We start from the raw sequence: 27,924 nt of genomic DNA on the forward strand, positions 1-27,924 counted from the left end.
TCAAAGTTGTTAGGAGATACAGTGGCCTTTTTAGATATTTACTTGAACATACTAAGCTCTTTCCATCCTCAAGGCCTATCGATATTCTGTCTGAAATAACAATTCTCTATGTCTTTGCCTGCCTAACTCCTGGATCTCCGCTTAAATGGCCCATCTGGAGGAGTCCTGCCCTGACCCACCAATGTATATTAGCTCCCTCATTACATGTCTTCATAATACCCTGAAATCTTCATAAAACTTTACAATTAAACATATGAGCCAATATTTGTTTAACATCTGCTTTTCAAAAATCCACTGCTTCCTGGTACACTTCTATTGACACAGAACACACTTTTCTGTTTTGCACTTTATACTGACACTATTTTAAGCCTCATTCTTCTTTAAGGGTGACCATCATTTTAAGTTTTTAATATGAGACTTGAATGTTTCTTTACATTTTCTTTACAACTCCAAATACAGTTTACCCAAAGATCTTCCTTCATGTGCAAATGCTATAATAAAATTAGTTTTCCAACCAATGCTATTCTTTGTGTGTAAAATTTAAATATTTTGTTTATATATTAGGTACTAGCTAAAGTTATTACAAATGTACACATCTGATATCTAATTACATATTTCCAAGCCAAAATTGTGAACAATTTTTACAAACAAATTTTGTCCACTATTTTCTTATCTCTTACGTGGGAGACTCAGATAAACATGAATTCCACTACTTACTAAATGTGAAACCTTAAGTGTACTTAGCATCTATGAATCTACCTTCCTCCTTTGTAAAGTAGTTATAATCCTTCAAGGTTATAAAGTACACAAAACCCCTGGCAAAATATCATACTAAATAAATATCAAGTCCCTCCTACATGTAAGGTGGAAAAAAGTGCATGTTGGAAAATGTAGCCCTCTATTTACTCCACTATAATACCAGTTTCTATTACCTAACATGATTTCCTAAAAAAGATGGAGTGTAACTTTTGCTTCATGGGCTATACTTCAGGTCAGGGGTTGACAAAAGTTCTGCAAAGGGTCAACTTTGGGATCTGTGGGCCATTTATGGTCTCTGTTGTTATTCTTCATTTTCATTTTTGTTTTTAATAACCCACTAAAAATGTAAAAACCATTCTTAGCTCAAGAGAGGAAAACAGCCCTACTAGCCATGGTTTGCTGACCCTTGCTTCAAGTTCATAAACACTCATTAATTCCACCATCATGTATCCTATTACCTGCATAGTATTTGGCTCTTAATCAACACTCAACTGAAGAACCTCTCTCTTATCAAACCACCAGTTCAACAAACACTGATGAAGCACTTGTGTATGTGGGAGGTAACTGACTACCTAAAGAAATAGTGATAGGGGCTGCAAGCACAAATACAGCCTTGTGAGTGAGGGCTTTCACTAGTATCTTTCCTCTCTTTTTGTGTGTGTGTGTGTGTTTTTGTGTGTGTGTGTGTGTGTGTGTGTGTTTCTGAGCCTACTACCAATCAGGACTTACAACATAATCAGTTTATTATGCTCATGGCCTCGAATCTCTCTTACCATCTTCCTGTGCTGAAACTGGTGCTCGTCTGAGCCCCTTTATGAGAACCTGATTGGGATTCCGGTACCAGAGAGCTGGCGGCTCCTCCTGCTCATTCTCCATTCAGCTCCCTCCTTTTAGTTGTGACATAGTCTTATAAATTCACCTTTTTGCCCCCAACTTCCAACACAATCATTTCTTGTTCTCTTTTTTAGTTCAGCTCACCTCTACTATTGCCAATTATTCCATTTTTCTCCTTTTTATATAGGATAAAACTCTGAAGTATGAGTCTGGTATTGGTTTCTGTTACTGTTCTGTCTCTGATAATCTGTGTATTTTTTAGCCTAAGTACCTTTCTTTCTTCATCTATTATAGAGGTCAAAAGAGTTTGTGATGCCAACCTGACATAGTTAAGTGCAGAGGAAATTACACATCGGAAGTTATTTATAATCTACAAAGTACTCTAAGAGTCCCCTAAGGTCTATGGCAAAGAAGTTAGACTTGATTTAAGAACTGGCCCCGCCATTTATATGTATGAGTTTCAACCTTGGGCAAATGAATTAATCTCTGTGAGCTATTTTTCCTCATCCACAAAATAAAGACAGTAATAATGCCTACTTTATAGTATCTGTAAAAATTACATAACATAACCCATGTCAAGACTTACAGTGCCTAGTATACAGCAAGGGCTCCAAAACTGTTAAACATAATTTTTATTATTTAAGGGTAAGATATATTTTTACTCCAGGAGGCCATGGGCCTTTTATGTTAACTTCATCTCCACTTACTTTTGAGCCTACTTATTTCCACTGGTAAATGCACCCCACCCCCTGCTTTAACAACACTATTTAAACAAGTTCTTTGACATTTTGCTGTGTGGTAGGGGGCTCTTCCTTACAGGGACTGTTTACTGTCTTTCATCATTAAAAGAGAGGGGAGAGGGAGGGTTAAAATGAAGAGAAAGAACTATCAGTTCATACTCTGTATGTTATCAATTAGCATAGTCAGTTGTGTTATAATGCAACATGTGCATTCCTAAAAATCACGATGCTATGCAAAAATCATGTCATTAAAACCCCAGGGTTTATGGGAATAATGGCCATAAGTAACATGTAAAAAAAAGAAAAGAATCTAATAAAAACCATAGCACAGTTTTACATATGTTAAATGGTTAAAAAATAAATATGGAAAAAGTTTAGGTCTTGAGAAAGACCTAAACTTTGCTTGAGGAATGGGCTGTCCAAAGGGTGGCAGCCTGTGAGTTACTATGAAATGGTGAAAGAAGAATTATCTGAAATTGAAGGGAAAATTATAAAACGAGATATGCATGGTTGTAGCCCATATGTATGGATGATGCAGTGAAGTGAGGTAGCTGGAAGACATCTGAGGCGTGTGCACATGTATTTTGTGTATTCCTTTGTGGCTTGGTTCAGCTAGGTGAGGTTTTCTGTGTCTACCTACTATTACTGAGATAAAATCACACATAAATGTAAGAATTATAATATATTCAAATTATTTCCTCATATCAATAAGGTAGGAATAAATCCTCATTTTCAGAACAAGCATGATAGCAGAACTGACAGTATTTATTCCCTAACTATAAACTTTGGAAAAATGTTTTGATTCAGAATTATAGTCACTATTTACAAAGCCTACATTACTCTTCAGTTTCCTATTCAACCTGAAGCCTTTACCTAGAAAATGGCTTCCTTGTCAGTGTTCTTTCCTTGTCAGTATGAAGCCACTAAACATAATCTAAATGATTTCTTAACCGCATTTGGACTGTTTCTTCAGATTTCACTACTGAGAAGAGCTCTGATTCAAACAGCCATGCCATACTTGTTGAGATCTCCAGGTGATCCTCTGTCCCTAAATGTCTGCTCCAACAGAGCAGTGATACGTCTGATGGTCAAGAACTCACTATCACGTCATTCCATGTATTCAGTCACCCAATATTTACAATGAGAATCTACGAAATACAACATGGGACATACAAGATGAAACCACAGCCAACCATCAAAAAAGATGCAGGCTTAACTCAGTGGATCATTTAAACTCAGTCGATTTCATAACAGGAGGTGTGAAATACTATAACACATGGAAAAATAACACTGAGACGAGACAGAACAGGAAACACCTTAAGAAAATGCAAAAAGGACATAACAGATTATCTTCAATGTTGAAAGAGGGGACCAGAAGAAATTTAATGAGGGTGAATGGTAGATGTTATGGATGAAAGTAAACTCTGGGTGTTAGAGACTTTCTGACTGCAGTCTGAGTAAGGAGAAAGACAGGAAATGGGAGGTGCAAAGCATTAAGATCAAGAAGCTTAAGCCATAAATTAAGCTACAGGTCTACAAATGATAAATTACATGCCAGACTTCGAGTTTTATATGATAGGAAATGAGAAAGCTGCTGACAAGTTTTACCAAGAAGAGCGCAACACAGTTATGAATGGGCAGAGGGGAGAGCCCCATTGGCTTTCACAAATCCGGGCTTTGAATAAATTGAGAGCCGACATTCAGAGTCTTTGGAAGGAAAGGCAAGAGCAGCAGGAGGACTTTCCCCAAGTACAATCCCAGGCTTTGTACCCAAGATTGATATTCATGGGCTCTACTTAATGGATGCTAACTGTGTCACTTGGTCTGGCAGACTGTATAAAACAGTGGAATGAAGAAAAACTACCTGCAGGTGGGGGCAAAGTGTTTTGTTTTGTTTTTTTTTACAAACAATGAGAGAAAACAAAGACTGCAATGCGACCTAATAGTAATAAGAAGTCAGATATTTAAATCTGATCAAGATCATATAATTAGTAAAATTAAATAATACAGTTCTGGAATGCATAAATAACTAACACGATGTATTTTTTAATACTCAAGAAACTGTACACCAATGTTCCTAAACACAAAGCCTTTTTGGACAAATATTCATGCGAGATTCTACAACAAGCTTAAGAAACAGACACAATTCATCTCAGATTTTACATTATCAAGTACAGAGAGACAATATTTTACCAATTGCTTTAAAAATTTTAAAAATATATTGAGAACTAAAACTATCACGTCCTCTAATCAAATTCCTAAATCTGGTTAATATATTCTATAGATAAGATTCTGTATACAAATGCCACAGCTTTTAACTAAAATAAAAAGCATAATTTTTCACATAGCTGAAAAGTCCATTTTAAGTGCTTACATATCAAATTAAATAATTAAAAACACAAACCTAACTCTATAATAAAAAAATTTAAAGGATACTTTTAAAATTATATTAGAACTATCTTATAAGGTAAATGACCAAAAGGCTATATGATAATCCATTTTATTATATCATCTGCACAAAATTTTTATACAATTCAACTAAACTATTATTTAAAAGTCTAAAGGCTTCCAGTCAAGATGGTGACAGAGCCAGACATGGCTTGCCTCTTCACACAACATCAAAATTACAACTAGAATACAGAACAACCATCATTCAGGATGGTTAGAAATTGAGTTGAATGGAAGTCTGACAATTACGGAATTGAAGAAACCACACCCATCCAGACTAGTGGGAGGGGCGTGCATGCATAACAGGCTGGCCCCACACCCACGTGGATAAAAATTCAGGAGGAATATCACAAGAGTGTGGAGTCCCAGACCCACACCAGGCCCCCAACTCACAACTTCTGGCTGTGAAAACTGCACATCTATCTAAAAAAAATAGTGGAAGAAAACTTCCCTACTTTGGTGAAAGAAATAGACACACAAGTCCAAGAAGCACAGACAGTCCCAAATACGATGGATGCAAAGAGGCCCACTCCAAGACACATCATTATTAAAAGGCCAAAGGTTAAAGATAAAGTGAGACTATTAAAATAGAGAGAAAAGAAGTTAGTTTGCCAGAAGGTTGCCAGATGGGAAAGGAGAGGGGGAGAATGGGTGAAGTGGTGAGGGGATTAAAGAAGGACAAATAGGTAGCTGCAGAATAGCCATGGGATGTAAAATACAGTATAGCAAGTGGAGAAGCCAAAGAACTTATATGCATGACCCATGGACGTGAACAATGATGGAGGGATTGCCTGACGGAGTGGGGGGTGCTTGGGTGGCGTGGGCAAAGACGGGAAAATCAGGACAACTGTAATATCATAATAAGATATAATTAAAAAAATAAAAATATAATGAGTTGATTTTTGTTCCGTTAAAACTCCAAGGAAATTCCCCTAAGTAAACTTCAAACCTAATTTGATGAATCAATGACACAATTTCATTGAAAAATAAACTAAAACGGAGACTTCTTTACATAAGTTACTTTGGAATTATTTACACAGACTATGAGTCTAACATCTTATCCTCTCCATAGTCATTTTCTCTTACATGCGATTTACTTAAATTGAATCAACGGTTTCCAAGTCTAGCTGCTGAAAAACAGAAACCTCTTTTAAAGCACTCCAGGGAAAGTAGGTGCAGAGATAGCCTCCTTTAGGGGACAAGGGGCGGGGTGTCGAAAAGCAAAATATTTTATATACCATTCCCAGAGCATATACGAAATTTATACTCAACATGATACTAACATTTGCCTTTAAATCTGGCCTGTAAAGTTGCCCAAAGCTTTGCGGCAACAGTAAAACTATATCAAGCCACAACTTCTCAAGCCACCTCACCCATTTGTGCTACCAAAAAGCTGCATTCGATGTCAGTATGGGTAGTGAGAATTTGTGTACATTAATAGTTGTCCTTATTGTGTAGAAATAAGGAGACACACTAGAAAGAAACATTCTCAAGAATGCATTTCAAAAAGAAGCAATACAGCCAGAAAAATAGCACTTTAACTCAAGAATGCATTAAACTTCCCAGCATCAAAACAGTGATATAACCAGTTATTTACTTTTGTTCTTTATCTAATATACTGTGATACAATATTATTAGCTTTTGTTTGTTCCTAAATACTAAGATTTAGTCTTGCACCCAACTCCTAGTAACAGAACAGTAACAAAAAGGCTCTTCCTGAGTTATACTAAATGTAACAAATAAATCAATAACAGCTATAAAAGTAGATCTAAACTCATATATATTTGTCACTAAGGTCAAATTTTATATTTAAAACATCATAATTATAAAATTGGATTTTTTGAAAGAGTTGTTCTTTAAAAACTCCCATTAATTGACCATTTAAACATTTACAAGTTCCATTAACATACATGGGTTTAAAAAAAAACAAACTTTAAATACACATATTCACTACATTTTAGGTCCAAGAAAATGTTTACACAGAAATTTGGCAGCGTTAACTCTGTGGACTCAAAGCCAGTAACAACCTAAGAAGGCTGAACTTGGTTAATAAGCAAATTTTCATAGTACAACTAACATTATATAAACAATCCAAAGCAGTTAATATTTTATAGAATAATCACAGCATTTTGTGCATCATACTAATTTAAAAATAATTTTATGAAAGCATGATATGTCTAGACTTTCCTAACTGTGAATAGTCAACAGATTTCTTCTTACTGTGATATTTTGGGGGAAATTATCTCTTAAACACTATGACCTTAGGGAAGGGAATCCTTTCAATCCCTGTCTCCGCACACAAGAAGCCAGGAGGCAGGACCCTGCGGAATCTGAGGTCCCAATTTCACCAAATTCAGAATCCACTTGGAATATCAAATGGGAATTTAAAAGACTGTTAAAGAGCTTACCAGGACTAAAAGTATTACTACTACCTGTTTCAAGGTCTACAAATATCCTCTATAATAATTATGCCTTTGAGAGCCCTCCTTAGCAAAGAAAATATTCCACACACTCAAACTTACCTACCCACAGTCCAGGCAAAACTCCTCTAAGCAATCATCCAGGGCAACACTGAAAGGACATTCTCTCGTTCACTCTCCGTGCGCAGTGACCTTTGGTGTATCAACAGAAAGGGTGGGGCTGCAGGCTTCAGTTTCAGCACCGTACTACACTGCACGAAGTTTCTCCTTTGGTTTCCCTAGGGAGTTAACTAAGACTTCCTCTTCTTGTTGAGTAAGTAAACACAGCCTCTACTACATTTCCAACTCTTCCCTAACAGGGTAAATTAAAGCTTTAAACAGTGCAAATGGAGAACTCACTATGTGCTCCAAACTAACATTTTACAGATAGGCACTAGTATTACTCCCACTTTAAAAGCATGGAACCTGAGGATTAGAGGCTAATAAGTAACTTGTGGGAATTTCAGATAGAGCAATATGGTCAACGAAGCAAATGAAGAATATCCACTATAAACATAAAAGATGAAAAAGAGTGCAGCAAAATTTAAAACTTAATACAGCCCTGGCTTGGTAACTGAGTTGGTCAGAGCATCAAGGTTGGAAATTCAATGTCCAGTCAGGGCACATAGAAAAAGCAACCAATGAATGCATAAGTAAGCAGAGCAACAAAATCAATCAATCTCTCTCTCTCTCCTTCCTTCTCTCACTCTCTAAATAAAATCAATAAGGTAAAAATGAAATGGTTTTACCTACTGTAGAGGAAATCCCTGGTGCCAATCCGAAGCTACAACTGATGGCCAAAGTGGTGAGCACAAAAGCAAATACTGCCAACTGTGGCTGCCAGGAACGCTCACTGGAGTCTCTTTAGTGCTTACTGCTAATTGAAATTGGTAAGGAGATGCTCTCTCCAGGAGAAGTGATCAGAATAAAGTGCTCTCTCAAGACAGCTAGATTTCCAGCCCCGCTCTTCCTAACCCAGGATGCACCAGGTACAACTCTATGCAGCAGCCCCGATGATGCCCAGGCAGTGGCAGAAGAGGTCTTATGGGTACAAGGTATAAAAACGGTACTGAGATCCTTCCACAAAACCAGAGCTGTCTGCAAAGGGCTGCAATCACAGTTCAAAAATGATGAGGGGGCAGAACAAACCCACTATTGTCTTAGAAAGATGTCAAGGGAGCTAGCTTGTCTGAGAATCTGGATGAGAGGGCAGGGGAAATGCTACATCCAGAAATTAAAACCCTAAGCCTGTGTCACAACAGTTCTGAGGCCTGAATCTTACTTGTACAAGAATCTCCAAGCTAAGAAATTAAGATAAATTAGGGCCTGGGCTAATGATATCCTTGGACTGTCTGGAATAAACAAACATAAAACCATTTTAAAGTAATACTCCATAAGCAAGGCCACATGGGATTTCTACAAGCTAGAAAAACTTAACCAAACCAAAACAAACAAACAAAACAACCCCCTTGAAGATGAGTTTATAATTTAGGAATTACAAAACATGTGAGGAAATGATTTGCTGCACTTAGGCATTTAAACAAGGCATAATTATTAACAAGATAGAGGAAGGACAAAATGCCCATAAAGAAAAAGAAACTGAGCCCTGAACAATGTGACCTAGGTGGCTGGGCATCATCCTGCAAAGCAAAAGGTAACTGGAAAAATTCCCCACCAGGTTACACGCCTGGGTTGTGGGTTTGGTGCCTGGCTGGGGCACACACAAGAGAGCCAACCAATCACCTGGACTGGTGTGGCTCAGGGGATCGAGCACTGGCCTGTGGACCAAAAGGCTGCTGGTTCGATTCCTGGTCAGGGCACATGCCTGAGTCGGGGCCAGGTCCCAGGTTGGGGGGCCTGTGAGTGGCAACCAATCAACGTAATGTTTACCTTTATCTTTAATATTTTATCTTTAAAAAATAAATAAATAAAATCTTAAGAGAATATGAAACTGAAAAAATAAGTAGGTTTTACAAAAACCAAACAATTTATATAAAGATATGCACATTGTTCTGCAAATAACACTCAAGAGTTTTCATCAGGTTTCGGTAACTTTAAAAGAGAACAGCATCACCATAGATAGCAATTGTAAAGCTTTTTAGAAAAGCAATAATCAATGTCAGAAGGCAACTGTCTGTCAGAACCAACTCCACGCCAACTTTCCTCTACCATTTCTCAAGCTCCTGACCAGGATGCCCTGCAACTCCCCATTCCTGAGAATTCTGACCCATCCCCCAGGCCATTCTGAACCACCTCTAACAGCCTAGCAAAACAAACGGAGTGGAGACGGTGGTGCACCACCAAGATCCCCTTTTCGGGACTGACAGATCTATCCTCCAGTTGCTACAGCAGTCAGCCCTTTGCTATTAGCTCTCTTGAGAATGGCCTTGCCTGAAGAGTCTGCTCACATACTCTCATGCTCCCTTCCCAAGGCAGCCCACATCCAAAGATGGATGGACATGAAAAATACGAAGGCTTGGACCCTTTCCCCAACTAAGACAATGGCGAAAAGCAGTTCCAGTTTCAGAGCTCCCTGTGGGGTCAGACCTCCGCGAGACTGCATGGCAGCCTAACCGCCCCCCTGCCCCACGGGTTTCTTCCTTCCCTTCCTTCCACAGGGACTGATCCCAAGGACGTGCCAGGATACTTCCTCCACACCACTTTCCATCCCAGAGTAAGTGTGCTGGGGAACCCAGACTGCCTGGGACAGAACGGCATCAGAGGAAAAAAAGACACATTACCAAGGGAGTGAGGTGAGAAACATAGCCTTGCCACCAATGGGGAGAGCAGCAGAAAGTACTCATACAATCTCTTTCATGAGACTATCAGCTGCATAGGGGAAAGCCTTTTTCAACATGAAAAATACAATCACCAAATTAATTCCAACCCCACACCTCAATGCATCATGGAACCCAAAGGGATGTTAAAGGGTATCCCAATTCCAACCCCCATCATTTTGAAGATAATATCTCTTAGGCCCATGGGTCTGCCTAAATGCCAAACATGTTACTGTTTGGAAGCGGGCCCACTTATTCTTCTAAAACAGTCGTTTTCCTAATAAGTTAAGAAGTATATTTAATACTCTGCTGTTAAAATAACAGAATTCTGATGTATCTTTTGGCTCTGAATCATTGGTAAAGATGTTAACGATAGTTTCACAAAAGGCTGATCTGGTACACACTGGTATACGACTAATCATTATCCAGTATACTCATTAAAAAACTGCACAGACTAAAACCATAATCCTTTGTGTGCAAACTCAGCACACCAATGAAATGGTACAAATCGAACCAAGACTCATGGGTATTTTTGTTTCCCTCACCTTTCTAAGATAGGGCAATTAACAGAAGTATCTATAAAAAATATCATACATTTGGAACAGTACAGATTTGATTACCAAAGATTTTTCCATTAATTACTGAAGGAAGCTGGAAACTGCACGCACACACACACACACACACACACACACACACTTCTCTATTCGTAACCCTGCCCTACATCCCACACTTCTATAACCACAAATATACTGGCAGATAGGACAGGCTACGGCTAAATCTATTACCTAAAACTACTGGATCCAAAATGACACGAAGTCATTCACATAAATTGTTACGACAGCCAAGTGGAATGGGTGAGCAATGTCACAATCCATTCATCTTGGAAATATAAGCAGAACTTTGCTCTCAGTTCCTAAACACTTCAACTTCAGTTCCTCATTCATGAATCATTCCTTCCTCTCCCAAGACTATCTGCTTTCTCTTCTCTAAATCAACCCTCCTTTTCCTGTAACTTTAAAACCCTTTTTTAAAAGGAGTAAGAAATTAATGTGTGACTAAGAAAACAGAATCCCTGATTTCTAGAAGAAACTTTGAACTCTATATTCCCAAATCTCAATATATACAAGCTAAGCTAGCTAAATTTGTTTGGATAGAATGACCAGCCAAATGCTTTTAACAACTTATCTGGAAGAATAGGAAATAAACTACAATTCCTATTTTGGGAGAATCATGTGTAACTACTAATATAAGTATGCAAAAGGGCAAACATGCATGGGTATGTAAATAACAGAAAGAACTGGTTCATATAAAAAAGATTAATGAGTTACTGTGGGTTTAGAGCAATTTTTTGGTCACATAAACTGAATTAAAGACAGAAAATGAAAAACATACAAATGAGCACTTCTTGGGGTGTTTATATTTATAAACAGCAGAGCCAACATTATTTATTCTTCTCACAAGAGTGGGAGAGTAATATCAAAATTAAATCTTCAGGTCTACAGATGGTTTGAGTCTCTTGTAAGTTAGAGAAATACTGATTTGACAAAGATGAACTACAAAATGATGTAACAGTGAATATAAGTGAACAAAATTGTAATTTTCCTTTAAATTGGCAATGTTTAGGTATATGACAGTCTGTCAAGAAAAAGTCCAGCCACTGTTAATGTAACGAGAATGGTTTGAGTGATGTCAATATAACCCGGCAGCCAAGGGCAGTGGACTAGAATGCACATGCTTGAACAATAATGACTTCACTGTGCTAGTCAGTGGGGGCAGCAGACGCCACTGAGTGAGCATGTGTACTGTGTGGCCATCGCATTCAAAATGACTGAACAAGTGGAGCAACAAAACTGCACCAAATTTTGCATTAAGCTTGAACATTCCTGCATGGAAACTATCCAGATGATTCAGAAGGCTTTCCAGGAAAATTCAATGAGTGCAGTGCAAATAAAAGCGTGGCACAAATGCTTCAAAGGATGGTTGAGAATCTGTTGGAAGTGATCCACATTCTGGAAGTCCTGCAACAAGCAGAACACCCGAGAATGTTAAAGGTGTAAGGGCTGCAATCAACAAAGATTGGTGACTGACAGTAAGAGAACTAAAGCTGATCTGGGGATTGATTCCAAAAACTACTGTGTCTGAGATTTTGACACAGGTTCTTGGCATGAAATGTGTTGTGGCAAAATTCATCCTTCAGCTTCTGCTACCAGAGCAGAAGGAACACCGTGCTACAGTTGCTAACGACTTGATTGAAACCGCTACCAATTAACCAGATTTCCTCAAGAAGGTCACAAGCAGAGATGAATTGTGGATCTATGATCTGGAAACGAAGAGACAGTCATCCTAGTGAAGGTTACCAGGTTCTCCACACCCAAAGAAGGTGCAGCAAAGTCACAGCAAAATCAAGACCACATTAACTGTGTTTTTTTGATTGGGAAGGTGTTGTCCATCATGAGTACACCCCTCCAGGCCAAACAGTTACAAGGAGTACTGCCTCAATGTCCTTTGTCAGTTAAGGGATGCAATACCATGAAAACGGCTGCAGCCATCAGCAACTGGTGATTGGCAGCTTCATCACAACAGCACACCCGCTAGTGCCTCACTGTATCCTGCAGGTTTTGGTGAAACATCAAATCACCCAGGTGACTCAGCCCCACTACAGCCCAGATTTGGTGTCCTGCAACTTCTCGCTTTTTCCAAAACTAAAATCACCTTTGAAAGGGAAGAGATTCAGACCACTGAAGAGATTCAGGAAAATATGACAGGGCAGCTGATGGCAAATCCAGCAAAGGATTTTGCAGAGTGTTTTGAACAGTGGAAGAGAAGCTGGGAGAACTGTGCGAGGCAAAGGTGCCTACTTCGAAGGGGACTGAGGTGTCATTGTCCTGCGTACAATGTTTCTTGTACCTTGTATCTTCTTCAATAGATGTCTCTGTTTTTCATATTGTGTGGCTGGGTACTTTCTGGACAGACCTCACATACTAACAGAAACATCACACAAATACATTTGATTGTGAATTTTAAATGTAATTTTCAACCTAGAAATCATCACCATATGGTTCCAATACATCACACTCTTCTTTGGCAATGCCAATAAAAAAGCCAACAAAATTTTGAAGAAAATGGTGAAAAGATGGGAAAAAGTGATTTCTCATTTCTATTCGTATCCTAGTGACCAAAAACATACAAAGTGTAAAACTTCCACACTCGGCAACAGAAGGCTTGTTTTTATGCACAAAGTCTGCCACTTAATAGCTCTGTAACCCTGAGCAGGTAACTTAACCTCCCTCCGCCTCCATTTCCTCACTTGTAAAATGAGATCAATGAAACAAATTTGTAAGATCTCATTCAGACCTAACATTCTAGAAGATTTTCCAAAGTTGAATTTAAAAACAGAAACCTACTTAATTAGATTTTGGCTAAAAATAGTAATTAGCAGTTTTACTCTTTTCAACATAAATTTCCAGAAAAATTAAATTACCAAACAGACAACATAATGATAAATGGTGAGAAACTTTTAGTTGCTAAGAGGACATCTGTAAATTCACCTCACAAATTATCAAATACCACTTTGACATAACCTCCAATTTCTGCTGAAAATTCCCTATTTAAATATAGACTCAGCTGAAATGCAATAGGTACAAAGAATTTCTGAGCGACAGAGAAATTGGTTTTGGCAGGCAGTACCAATATTTCCTGTCATTATTAAGACTTCATTTAGAGCTTCATTCCACCTTACTCAAGACAGCATTAGCACTGCACATAATCTGTTCCGTGAATGCATATGAAAAGAACTGACAAGGTGTTCCTCATAAAACAGCATTTCTTAAACACAGCATCATCTCCAAATTCTATGCTTTACACAAAAAGTTAAACTCTAAAAAACATAAATGACTGGACCATTTTAGCTTATTAAAATCATGAGCACTTCTGGATTCTTAAGTACCATTTGAAAAGAAAAAGGCATTTCATATGAGAGTACTGATGCTTCTCAGAGCATTTTAACCTTAACTCCGTAACACAGTCAGGAAATCATCACATTAGACACATAATACCCTCTCCCAAATATAATCATGTGCTGTAGCACTAGGAGAAAGTGAGGGGGCAAATCAGCATATACAGAAAATGAATGGTGGAATGGTGATAAGGCACTATCTTATCAAAAAGTCAGGAGAAATGCCCAAGTTTAACTTCAAAGTCTGAATCCACTAGAAGAATCATCATATATATACTTTAACAAGCTAATACTGAACAAGCAGCCTTGAAGAATTAAATTGAGGACTTAACAATAAACAGAATAAAATGCCTACTTTCAGAGTAGCCATTTAGAAAAAGCTGTGTAAATAGCTGTTGGAATGATATAGCTTAAGTCATCATTTGAAAATAAAACCTGCAATTAAATTTGCACATCAAATGATCCTTGAAGCCTCTATGTTACCAACAGATACGTGTGGCAGAGGGGGCTGAAGTCAGACAAGCTGCATCACCAGCGTGTAGAAGGACTCGGTCATACAGCTGAAGCCATTATCACAGCAACACTTTAACATGATCTGCGCTGAAGGCCACAGTGAGACACTGATATCACACTGCCAGAATATATATCCACTTTAAAAGTGATTTAACATCTTTGAATATAACTGTACTGGACCTTGCCCAGGCAGCAGAATTTAGATATGGCCTTTGGCTGAGAAGTGTTAATACAATGAAGGTTTACCCTGGGTTGGAAAAATCTTAAGGGTCACTTTCAACTGTATTTTCAGTCAATAAAATGTTGATTCTCCAGACCAATTCTTAATCTTTCAGTTTGCAGTTTCAAGACCTTTTAATGACAATTCTAACAACAGCATCTAATTCCTCAGTATTCCTGACATGTGGCCATGAAAAACAGATTAAATAAACCTATGTCAAGAGGTGGCAAGTTGTGGTCAAAAGAGCCATGGATTTGAAACCTAAAACCTATTTTTTTCCTTTGGCTCTATAATTTAAAATGACCTGAGCTTAAACAAATCATTAACATAGGCTATAAAATATAGTTGTAAAGAACTTCGGTGCAATGCAAAACAGGTGCAAATACTGCAGCTGTTACTTACAGATGTATGACTTTGGCCAAGTAACTTCACTATGACTGCTTGCTTATTGTGAAATAAAAAGAACAGTATTTTCTTCATAGAGACTGAATAAAATAATGCGTGTAAAGAGCACAGCACAAGCCATATTTACTAATAAACATATCTTAAAAATATCACTACTTCTCTGAGTTTTCTTTGCCTGTTAAGAAATCCATCTTAAAAACCAACATGTTGTAACTTAGAATATTTTCCTGTGCTTGACACGGTCTCTATCAGGTCTTTGATAGCTTAAGGTAACTGAGTCTTCTCAATGTTAAAGGAGCAAAAGTTCTGTTCACAACTATGTAACCTTCAATATTTGCTCTGAAAATCTGTTTCACTTAGTTTAAATAATTAAGCCTTACTTCATAATCATCTGTAATTCTATTTAGTCAATTTTCCAAACCTTTTTATATTTTTGACAAAATTTCCAAAATAAAAATCTAAAGAAAATCCTTTTTAGCTCAAACTAATTTTAAGGTTTTCCAGAGGGACCCTGGAAAACCTCCAAGGATTTGTCTCTCACCTTGTAAATGAGAGATGTTAAAATAATTATGTTTATTTGTTATGTTAAATTACATAGAAGGCACTGTCAAATAATAGTAATTATAAACCCTTATAGATTATGTGTGTATGGATATATCTTATTAATATAGGTATTCCAGAAATTGTGTGACGTTATAGATATTTATTAATACCCTCCTTGTCCAATCATTATCTCCAATTGTTACATGCCACAGAAATAACTAAATTTCCTTATCAAAAGAATTTGCATCAGAACTTTAACTATGACCATGTTTAAGTCAATTATCACTCACAGACAATTACTGTTTTACTGTGATTCTTTGAAGATGTTCCTAATGAGCTACTGCAAGAATGCTCCCTAATGACATCACCTGTACAACTCAGAGACCATGCCACTGGACTAGGAATGTCCAGAACTAATGAAGAAGCCGATGGATTCATGAAACTGCTACCAAAAATCAAGCAGAATAAGAATAAATTACAGAGAACTGAAAGAACTAATGTGGATAATTATAATTTTGATGACTTTTGTTTGAAACATGGCTTTTTTTAACATTTTATGAATTTTAGAAAACCTTCTTCTCTTTTCTCTTAAGCCACTTATAACTTACAGCAATTTGATAAATTATATCTTTATAAAGAGCTAAAGTATTTACATTTTTTCCCACCTGATCCCTCCAAAATTTGTAAACTCATAGTGAGTATTCTTACCTTCAGGACAGTACAGTTATTTGTATAAGCTCAATAAGAATCTGTTGTTCCTGAAATAGAGCACAACTGTAAACACTAATTATATTATCAAGGCTTTGACTAGAATGTCACATTTGAGAATGATGTGCACACAATCAGATATGACCAGACACCTTTAAGAAACTACAGCTGGCTTTGAGCTAATGCATATACCATAAAGCTCCCCTTCAAAAAACTGCCTGTATCTTGTTTATAGAGCTCCCGCTGGACAGATGAGTACAGAGGGCCATGTCCTGCAAGACCCAGAAACCTCAGGATATTTGGGGAACACCAGAAGACAAGAAGAATTCACCCAAGTCTAAGTACTGCAGGCAAAGTCTGATGGTGAGTCGTTAAGACTAACTCCCTAGTTTCAAGAGGCTTTTAACAGTCCCATCTGAGAATCCTTATTAAAAGTTTCAGCAAAGCTGACTAAAAAGAGCCCTTGGCTGGGTAGCTCCATTGATTGGAGCATCATCTTGTACACCAAACGACTGCAGGTTCAATTCCCAGTCAGAACTCATGCCTAGGTTGTGGGTTCAATCCCCACTTGGAATGCATACGGGGGGCAACTGATCAATGTTTTTCTCTCTCTCTCAAATCATTTTTTGTAAAAAGAGCCTATATAGTCAATCACTATTCTTACACTAACATAAATAGTCGGGCCAAGTTAATAAGATTAGTAGTCTTATTTTGCAAACACACTAGTCTTGTTTACATTATCTTGGATAGAAATGGGGTGACTATAAAAACAAAAATTATATTTCAAAGGAAAACTAGCAGAGCTTTGTGGATATTAAATTCTAGTTTTGGTCATTGTCTTTAAGGTTTTACCTACCTATAACCTGGACCAAACCCTAAATTCATCTGATCTCCTTCAATATCTAGCTATAATGCTCCAAACTAACATTTCCAATTTATCGCCCTCATTTCCGACATGGAAATACTAAAATTATTTTAAAACTGCCTCTTTCCAAAATCCCTGTGAGCCGCAGCAAACACCTTGATATAAGCTTCAAAGAAATCACCACAGCCCCTGTTGTCAACCTTCCCACCTGCGGCATGGGCCACTCAGAGTTCCCCAGCACACCTGAAGACATCAGCAGACGTGATCAAACGATAAACCAGAAGCTCTACCATATTGCCTGTCTCATGCCCTCTAAGACGCTTTGAGTCCAACATCTAGAAGTATTCTTAACAACTGCCCTGTGGACTCAGAAACTGTGTTTAAAGTTTGTTTTAACCATTAACCTTTATTTTTTCTTTTGTTTCCATATAAATATCTAGAACTGAGAGACTGGTTAATTGGGTCATGTTTGGGACAATCTACTAATTCAGTTTCTACACTGTAAAACTTCTTGGGGGAGTTTCAGACAGGGGAATGAATGACAGGGTTCAGGACACACTACCCCCAAAATATGACACTTTGGAATATTGAGTATTTCAAGGTGAAGGAGTTTAAGAAAACAGTGAAGGCAGAAAGGTCACTGTGATGTTCCCTTAGCCTTTCTCCCCCCAAAATAGGTCATGGAAGCCTCATAGAAGAAATGCCCTCCCTACACCAAGAGGAAAGAAGCATCCTTGTCTCCAAAGACAAAGACACCAAGGAGAATCTGCACAAACAGGCCTTGCCACGTTTCCCCAGTTTACTGCACTTAACTCAGACCCTCTGACCTATTATCATGTACCTCATCTGTCCACCCACCATCAGACCTAGCACAAAAACACTCAGGTCCAACTCTTTCTGTAGTTTCTTATGACACTGTGTCATGTGAACTTTTATTAAATAAACATGTGTGTTTTTCTCCTATTAATCTATCTTTGTCAGTTTAATTAGCAAATCCAACCAGGGAACCTACCAGGCTTGAGAAAACCTTTCTCTCCCCCATGTTCCATGGACACTGTACTTACAGCCTCATCAGCACCTGATGAGAGCTTTTCCTGTTCTTTCACACCCTCACCAAAACACTGCATGCCACTTGTTTTAAAATAGCCACTACAACGTGATGAAGAAAAAGTTTTTACACATCTTTTAGTGGTAATATTGATCTCTCTCTCACAACCATTTTTCCACATGTGTTTCAAAATTTTCTTGCTGATTTTTTTACCTTTTCTTTCTTTCAGATCAACAGGATTCATGTGGATTCTTCATTGTGTATGTATAAGGCATAAACATGTGTAAGATTTTTCCTCTAAACCAAAATAAACATACATGTTGCATTTATATTTTCAGGGTCAAGTTCTTACTTAGAAAATACATTACAGACCTATACTGATACCTTTTTTTAAGGTGTTAGATTAGGTCTTTCCATACTCTCAACAATAACATCAGACTTTATCCCTAAATTAAAAATACCTGTTTGTCTTTTTTATAAATTTGATTCATGTGGAATGTGGTAATCCTTTCTCATACCCGCCTAGATTATTCTAATTATATCTAATCTAAAACCAAAGGTGACTTTTTGACTAATTCCCAAGGTAACGTCATTCTGTACTTCAGAAGATAAAGCCTACACATTAACACAATGCCACTTCTCCCACCCCAAACAGGGCTCACCTTAATTTTTACTGTAAACGCAGAATTCAGTTGTAAGATAACCAACAGAGTGACTAAAGCATCGCTTCATTTATTTAGGGATGCTTGTAGCCATTCTTTAATTTCTTATTAACTTTGAATATTATAGTATTTATTGATATAATGGGAAAGTTCTATGGCTTCTTAGTATGAAATCAAAATACCACCTGCGTCATACAATCCCTACAGCTATAAAGTTTCAGAACTTGATGTCAAAATCTAATCCTCACCCCACACTTCTAGGACAAATTATGCACTTGACATACATGTTTCAAATACCACCAGAAAGTCCCTATTAATTGACTTCTACATTAGAGAAAACTAGGATTCAGAAAGAACAAGCTAGCTTTTCTGAATATAAATAAATTTTATCAAAAGTTGTCTATATCTTTAAATACAGAAATTAACTCAAATCAGCTATAAATCCATCTTAAAATTTGGCTGGTATGGTATAATAAGTATACAGTCACTTATATGGATTTTAAGTAAATTCGTACATGGGTCTTTTACAAAGACACACACCTCCCACACAACTCCCACAAAGTCTCTTGACATTGATCCATTTTGTAAGAGGGTCTGTTTACAGACATCTCAGTATCTGCAAGTAGTAGATATTTCTTTATTTTTAAAACCTTCAGTCTTCAAGGTCCCACACCCCCAAATTAAAATATAATGCATGAAAATAATGAGTCTTCAGTACACTTCATGTCATTTTGATTTATTTAACAATGACATAAAACTCAACATCTATCAAAAAAAATCACTCAACCCCACGTATCCTGTTAGGGAACATTAAAAAAATCCACTTTGTTTATTCAAGACAAATACTATTCTGCATTTCATTAGGATACCACTAGTCCACGAATCCATGCCAATAAATCAAGGCAGGCCAGCATATTTTATACTGACCTGCTGAGTCTCTAAACCAGTTTCTACTCATTTATGAAGTCCATCAAGTAATTATAACAACAATATACTTTAATCTCCTACCACTAAATGTGCGTGGCCTGAAATCAGTCTGAGTGTACATGTACATGCACACACTGTATAGTACACAGCACTTTCAATTGCATTATGCTGAATTCTCATACTTTCACTACCCTATCAAAAACTACACACCCTCCGATCCCAATATCTAAGGTGTAGAGAGACACACAAAAAAAAACGAAAAAAAAAAGGACAACAAACTTACAAACACAAAAACCCAGGAAATAATAAACACAACCAAACCACACAGAAAATCGAATACAGAGTCCGGAAACAACGGACCACTCAGCTAAACCGGTGAGAGGGGCAAAACCAGCAGCAGAGCCAGTCGTGCGAAAAAGATCCCAGCAGTGCACAGGCAGCCGGAGGCGCGGATCCCAGGTGCGGGCTAGCTAAGGGCAGAACCCAGGGAAGAGGCGCTGCTGGCTGCCTGCAGTCGGTCCTGCATTTGCACACAGATAAACCAGTGAAGAGGCGAGCATTGAGACAGATCTCGCAGGCCTCAGCGACTGGCGCAGGGTGGCAGACTTGCACATTGGCGCTGGGATAAGCAGGCAAGGGCGAGTGGTGAGGCAGACTGGACGAGCTGAGAGGACCTCACCAAGGCGCCTCTCCTAGTTCGTAACAGGCACAAACATATCAAAACATGGCTCAAGAACAACTCAGAGCCCCAGAGCCGATAAATCTAAGCGATGAAGAAACAGCCAAACTTTCAGAGGCACAGTACAAAACACTGGTCATCAGGATGCTCACAGAACTGGTTGATTTTAGTCACAAATTAGAGGAACATATGAAGGCTAAACTAATTGAAATGAATGAAAATGCACAGGAAACCAATAGTAATGGAAAGAAAACTGGGGCTCAAATCAAAGGAGTGGACCAGAAGGAGGAAAAAAATGACCAAACAGAAAAGAATGTAGAAACAAGAATTCAAAAAAATGAGGAGAGGCTTAGGAACCTCCAGGACATCTTTAAACGTTCCAACATCTGAATTATAGGGGTACCAGAAGGGGAAGAGGAACACCCACGAGTGGAAACCTTATTTGAACAAATAATAAAGGAGAATTTCCCCAATCTGGCAAAGGCAATAGACTTCCAGGAAATCCAGAAAGCTCAGAGAGTCCCAAAGAAGTTGGACCCAAGAAGAAACACACCAAGGCACATCATAATTACATTAGCCAAGATTACAATGAAGGAGAGAATCCTAGAAGCAGCAAGAGATAAGGGGACAGTCACCTACAAAGGAGTTCCCATCAGACCGTCAGCAAATTTTTCAAAAGAGACCTTACAGGCAAGAAGGGGCTGGAAAGAAGTATTCCAAGTCATGAAAACCAAAGACCTACAACCAAGATTGCTCTATCCAGCAAAGTTTTCATTTGGAAGGACAGATAAAGTGCTTCTCAGATAAGATCAAATTCAAGGAGTTCATCATCACCAAGCACTTACTATATGAAATGTTAAAGGGACTTACCTAAGAAAAAGAAGATAAAAAAGATGAACAGTGAAAGGACAGCAAACGCACAGTTATTAACCACACCTAAAACAAAAGCAAATGAAGAGGACAGCTAGATCAGGAGTAAACCATAGAAATGAAGATCTCATGGAGGGTTAGCAACAGGGGAGTGGGAGAAGGAGAAGGGGGGAGAAGGTACAGAAAATAAGTAGCATAGACAGTAGGTAGAAAATAGATAGGGGGAGGGTAAGAATAGTAGGGGAAATATAGAATCTAAAGAACTTGAGACACGTGTTCATGAATTAAAGGGGAGAGAATGGTGGGGGAGGGGTGTGCAGGGTGGAGGGGAATGGAGGAGGGGAAATAGAACAAATGTAATGGCATAATCAATAAAAAAAAGTTTAAAAAATTACACATCAGTGACTCTTAGTCATATGGTGACTCACCCACTAATCAGTACCAACCTCGTACATCAGACTAGACATCAGATTTGTAGAAATCTTTCATTACAACAGTTTGACCTTGGACACCAGACTTGTAGAAATCTCATTACAAGCCCAGCCCAGTCCTGATTCATCATTAAAGAATACAGAAATGAATGCAGAAAAAAAGATGAAAAAAATATATATAAACTTTAAGAATTCATAAGCTTGGTCAATAAACTAGTTTTTATTATAAGTTTATTGTGTCTAAAGCATTTGTTGAAATTTGTCTGATATGAGTATGCTAACTGGTTCATAAATAAGACACAGAATTGCCCTTTAAGTTAATTTTTGTTACAGATACAGATACACATACTAAAAGCACGCAAGTAACAGGTATGGGTATAAACACTGAACACAGCATCTCTCTAATAAAACTATACTTAAGTATAAATAAATGATCAGAAGACTAAATGTGATAGCCAGTGAGGAGTCAGTCATGAAAACTGAATTAGCAGAAGAAAAGGTTTCTGGAAGCAAACAGCCACTTCTCTTCTAGTACAGTTACAAAGGCTTTGTGGGAGCTGAGGTCAGAAGATTTCACAACAGAAATTAAAGGGCCTGAGAAAGCAAGAGGATTAGGAATTTCTTTCATAGAAAGACAAGTTAAAGAACAAAGAATACAAGCAGAAAAACAGCCAGAATCAAGAGGGATGATTACTGTCAAGGACAACAGTGATAAGATTTGGAAAAGAAACTGAGAATTTTGTCTTCATCTGTGGATTATAAAATCCAGTCCCTATAGTTGGCTGGGAGAAAAATCTTTAAAAAAAAATTCACCGGGAGAAGACAGCACTGGCTCAGTAGAATTCAAATATTGTATGTTCCAAAGTCCAAGTAAAAGAACAAAAGTTCTATAGTGATACATGCCAGGCAGATCTGTGAAAAACCGTCAAGGGAAAAGTACCAGGTTTGTCCAAAGCCTGGTCTCTATGGAGCGGCCATGAGGAGCGAACAGATAGCGTATACACACACACACAGACTCTACACACTCTATACGATGCTTTCTTCCTGGAGCTACAACTGATGCAGCAGGCATTTCTCAAAATAGTGTGATGGCAATAAGAGGTCCAAAAGGAACATCCTGTAGCTTTATCTTTTTTTTATTTAATGTAAGTTACCCTGCTCTCCCTTTGTCTCCTGAAAGAATGACTACATAGACTTACTGAGTGCCTACAATGTAGTGTGTACTGTTTTAGGTAAAAATGAAATCAGTCATTCTAGAAGCAGAAACAATTATTATAATTTTATTAATAATATAGAAGTCAAAGAAAGAAAATCTCTTTACTTCTGACTAATTAAATGTAAAACCATATTGACTTATGAGTTAGAGAACACACTAATTTACACTAATGTCTATTTAAATGATTAAGTAGATAACAATGACTTTAATTCAGTAAGTGGTATTTTTTCACTGACATTCACGACCTTTCTTCAACCATTATTCCACCTACGAAATATTATAATTTCGTTTGGTCACATCTGAGGAATCACTGTTCTGAATTTCTCACAAGGCCTGCAGCATCTCACGCTCTGTTTTCCTGGCTGATTTCATTTCTGAACACCTAGGACTTTATACAGCCGAGTTTGCTATAGGAGCACTGACCCCAAGTAGAAAACTGTCATTCTAGCCAGTCTGACCATTTGGCATACAGTATACATCTCCAAGTCAACAACTCATGACCCCAGATTCCTTGTTTTCCTTATGTTCACCCTTCCTTACTCTTGGGTTACATTTTAAACCTGACTGAAACACGTTAAACTATGTTTTAATGTTTGTAGATACCTAGAGGTTTAACTTCAAGACTGCTGCTTCAGCGGATGTAAAAACAGTAAAGCAAGGTATTTGAAATGTTGACTCATTAAAATAAAAAATGGATAAGTCTGATTTCCCTTATTAAGATGCTTTTGTTAATTTTCTTCTCCCTCTCCCATAATGCTTCAACAAATAACAAAAAACTTACAACTGCAATACAAGATAATAATTCCCTACCAGTGCTGATTGCAATGGAAAGGTTTAAAGCTATATGAAACAAGCAAGCTCATGCTAGTTAGCACTAAAAGGAGAAAAAAAATCAACAAGTTAAAAGCACTGATGTAGCTAATTCTACTTAACTACTAGTTCTGCATTCGAACTACTTGCTTTTTAGTGATGGAAATTTAACTGGATGGAAAAATTAACCCAAAGGGAAGGCAACTGGTAGTAAGAAAACACAGGTGGGGAAAAAAAAAAACACAGGTGACCTAACCCGGAAGAATCATGGCAACCATAAAACGAAGCAGTATTCATCACCATGGTAATAACTCTTGTAACAGACAAAGAAGCCAATTCATTTTTAAACCATGGAGTGATCTAGGAGTGTAGGTGTGTATATAATTTACAGAGCGTCCTGTGCCAAACTAGTAACAGTCCAAGAGATGAAGCTTAAGGAAACTATAGCACTGGCCCTTTTAAGAATATTGACTCCTGATGTAATAGAAAGACACTCTGCTCCTCAGGATAAAGAATCTTAGAGGATATTACAACGAAAAGCAGCACTAATCAGAATCATTCTTCTGGGTGCTGGGTCATGAAGTCCATTTGAAAGGTCATTTAAGACACCATTCAGAAAACAAAAGGACAAGCCACAGACTGGAGTATTTACCCATCATATTTCTTTTAACATTTCTTTCAACACAAGTGTACAGATGACAAATTCCCAGTTGTGGCAGCAGTACTGTTTTATCTGAAAAAGTATTTCTCCTGCAGTTTTGAAGGATAATTATGCTGGACACAGAATTCTAGGTTGGTGGTCTTGGTTTTGGTTTTCTCATATCTTAAATATTTCACTCTATACTCTTCTTGCTTATATGGTTTCTGAAGAAAAAAACAACATAATTCCTCTATAGGTGAGTGTCTTGGGTGCTATTACCCACTATATGAATAAAAGCCAGCCTTTCCCGTTAGCACTTGACTCCATACTGCCAGCTTAATTTAGCCAATACATATCCTAGCACTGAGCTAAGTGCTTGAAGACCATCTGAAAAATGGTTAATGAGATGCATTGGAACTAGACTGCTTGTGTCTGTAGGGATGCTAACCAACTCAAATTTGAAAATGAAACTACAAACTTTTTGAGGGCAGGGACCCCATCTTTACTTTGGCCTACTACTACTCAACCTTCTCCAAGTTTGCTTCCCGAGTTAGTAAGAATTACAAACTTGACAATTAGGCACACTGTAAATTTGTATCAGTATTAGTTGGTTTCCGATTACTGCTCATCGATACTTCCTTTCTTGTTGATTCCATAACAAGGGTGTCAAGCTCATTTTCACCAGGGGTCACATCAGCCTCACAGTTGCCTTCAAAGGGCTGAATGTAATTTCAACTCCTTAACAGTTAAGGAACACTTATATTTATACAGTCCTAACATTAATTCAGCCCTGTTCTGTAACATATTCCCCACAATCACCATGTACTCAAGTTATAACACAACCTCCTTTTCTTTATCCCTCCTCAAAAAAATAATTGTACTTGCCTTGGCCACGTGGCTCAGTTGGTTGGAGCACCACTCCATACACCAAAAAGGTTGCAGCTCAGGGCACATACCTATGTTGCAGGTTCAATCCCCAGTCCAGGCACATATGGGAGGCAAGCGATCAATGTTTCTCTCTCATGCTGATGACTCTCTCTCACCCCACCTCCCTGCTCCCTCCTTCTACAAGAAATGAACATATTCTTGGGTAAGGATCTAAAAAAAATTGTACCTCCCATATACTAACTAAAAAGAAAAGAACTAAACTACCTCTATCAAGTGATGTAAATAAGAAAATATTTTTTTAAAAAGAAAATCTTCCATAACACAAATAAAATCTATTAGATGTTAAATATTGCTTCAAAGCTGGGTTTACAAATGACAAGCTTCCATGAGACATTTAAAATATTATATTTACTCATTTCAGAAATTCATCTCAGGCACAATGTCTTGTTCAGTCAACTATGTAGCTTACATTATTTTTAATATGACATGGAAATAAATCCTTTTTTGATAGAATAATCAAAATGTTGTGGGCAACTCTTATCCATGGTTTAAACTGATTTAATCAAATCCCCTAATCCTGTATTCTTGGAAATGTTTATTCTCTATTCTAAAGAGTTAAATTCAGAATATCAAAAATTTAAATAAGTTTTTTACTGTTTTAAATGTTTTACTCACTCAGGACTTTCTCACCTCATGTAAACTTTGTGTATAGATTCAAAGAGCTAGTGTTTCTGAATAGAAACACTTTTTCTAATATTCTTGAATAAACAGATTTCATTCAGTTTTATGTAATCACCAGCAGTTTCGGTCATCCCCAAACTGAGAGCAAGAAGCCCCTGGAAGCGCTGTCATCTGACCCCAACAGCAGTGACTAAAGCTCTGAAATGGAAGAAAGTAAGGAGCGTCTGTGCGCAGCCAAAGGAAACTGGATGACGCATCACTGTGCACGTCTGTTGTTTAAAACCCGATTTCAGGGTAGAATTTTTTTCATCATACCCATAAAGTGGAAACCCAGTGAAAAGTAGTTTTATGTTGCTTTTGCAAAAGTAAATAGTATTAAAAACTGCCTACTTGAGAGCAGTTAAGTCTGAAGTTAAGCTGTGTATGTCATAACTCTAATACTACTAACGCTACTGCCAGAAACAGCTCATTAGTGACCAATTAACCCATTCCCCTAAATCGGTGGTCATCTCGGAACCTGGAGCTCCTCATCTTACTGAAGATGAGTGGCGTATCAAAGACCCTACAAACCACACAGAATTCCTTAAGGTGATCTACAGAAACGACGCGGGGCCCGATGCTTCTGTACACAGCCCCCTCAGGGCTTCGTCACACAGTGACGACAATGCCGACACAGGTGGAGGAGGGGAAATCAGCAACGGCAGTAACTGGGTAAGCACACGCAGTAAGTCCTCACCTAACACTGACGACAGGTTCGGTGAGCTGAAGTGAAACAGCATAAAACAAAGTCAATTTTACCACGGGCTAACTGACATAAACAAGAATTAAGTTTCTAAGTCATCTTGTCGACATTACAATAAAATGATGGTATTCAAGGGCCCGCTATATTTGTGCCCCATACTGTCCTAGGCACTCCTATATGCTATCTCACTTAATCCTAACAATCCTCTGACATAGGTAACACTACAGCTATTTTATAACTACGAAGCCTGAGGCACAGAGAGGATGGATGCCCAAAATTTTACACGAATTAAACAATGAAGACTATAAACCAAGGCCTTTCTACTACATCCTATGTGTGCTATCTTAAATATATATATATATTTAAGATATATATATCTTTACATATATATGTATCTTTACATATATCTTTACATATATCTTTACATATATATATATATATGTAAAACCCCCTACAACTATGTTTCTTTGCACAGGTCAATTACTTTGGGGGAAATCAAAGAAACAACTTTTAAGTGAAATTAAATGAGCAAATTATTTACTAAGTAAGAAGCAAGATTTCTTAAAAATACAAAAGAATATAATTTGCAATTGTATAAAGAGAACATAGAAGTAGTTGCCAGATGACTCAGCCAAGCAATAAATTAGAGGTTAAAGTGGCTGACACATAATTAAAACTGTTGAGCTAGCTCTGAAGATTAAAGGACAGGTCACTAATCATTGTGAAAGGCCCTGAACACAGCCCCTCAGTCACACAGCCAGGAACTGAATGGTGAATAAGTTAACTGTGCGAGGAAAACATAACACGTTCCTCTAGACTAAGACACAGAGACAGGCAGCAGCTGCGACACTGGACAAAACGTGACCACATCATCTAACCGCACACAGACTGACGACCACCATCCTAGAAGCAGATAATACCTAACGAGAAGTCCGTACATAAAAACAGTAGTTTTACTACCATCCAAACAGTACTTCTCTTTCAAGATATAGGCAAATACTCTCAAAACATAGTTACTAAAAGAAAACACAGTAACCACATGTGCTAAATAACATCCTGACACTATTAAAAAGCCTTGGTGTGCATTCTGGGAGACCAAGAATA

General features: G+C 37.7%; 1 protein-coding gene across 7 annotated transcripts in view; it reads right to left on the reverse strand.

Moving 5' to 3' along the window:
• EPS8 (epidermal growth factor receptor pathway substrate 8) overlaps positions 1 to 27,924 on the reverse strand; it is a 170,444-nt gene that overhangs the window by 99,391 nt on the left and 43,129 nt on the right. Inside the window, exon 1 of one of the 7 annotated variants that reach the window (XM_053661546.1) lies at positions 7,304 to 7,410. The exons of 3 other annotated variants lie outside the window; for them this stretch is intronic. The gene's annotated coding sequence lies outside the window, so the exon portion shown is untranslated. Of the gene's footprint in view, positions 1 to 7,303; positions 7,411 to 27,924 lie in introns of those variants that run through there. 3 more of the 7 variants (XM_053661548.1, XM_053661551.1, XM_053661550.1) reach the window with 3 other exon arrangements.

This window comes from Artibeus jamaicensis, unplaced genomic scaffold (genome assembly GCF_021234435.1).
Source record: "Artibeus jamaicensis isolate MK-2021 breed Jamaican fruit bat unplaced genomic scaffold, CSHL_Jam_final contig_233, whole genome shotgun sequence".
Lineage (NCBI taxonomy): Eukaryota > Metazoa > Chordata > Mammalia > Chiroptera > Phyllostomidae > Artibeus > Artibeus jamaicensis.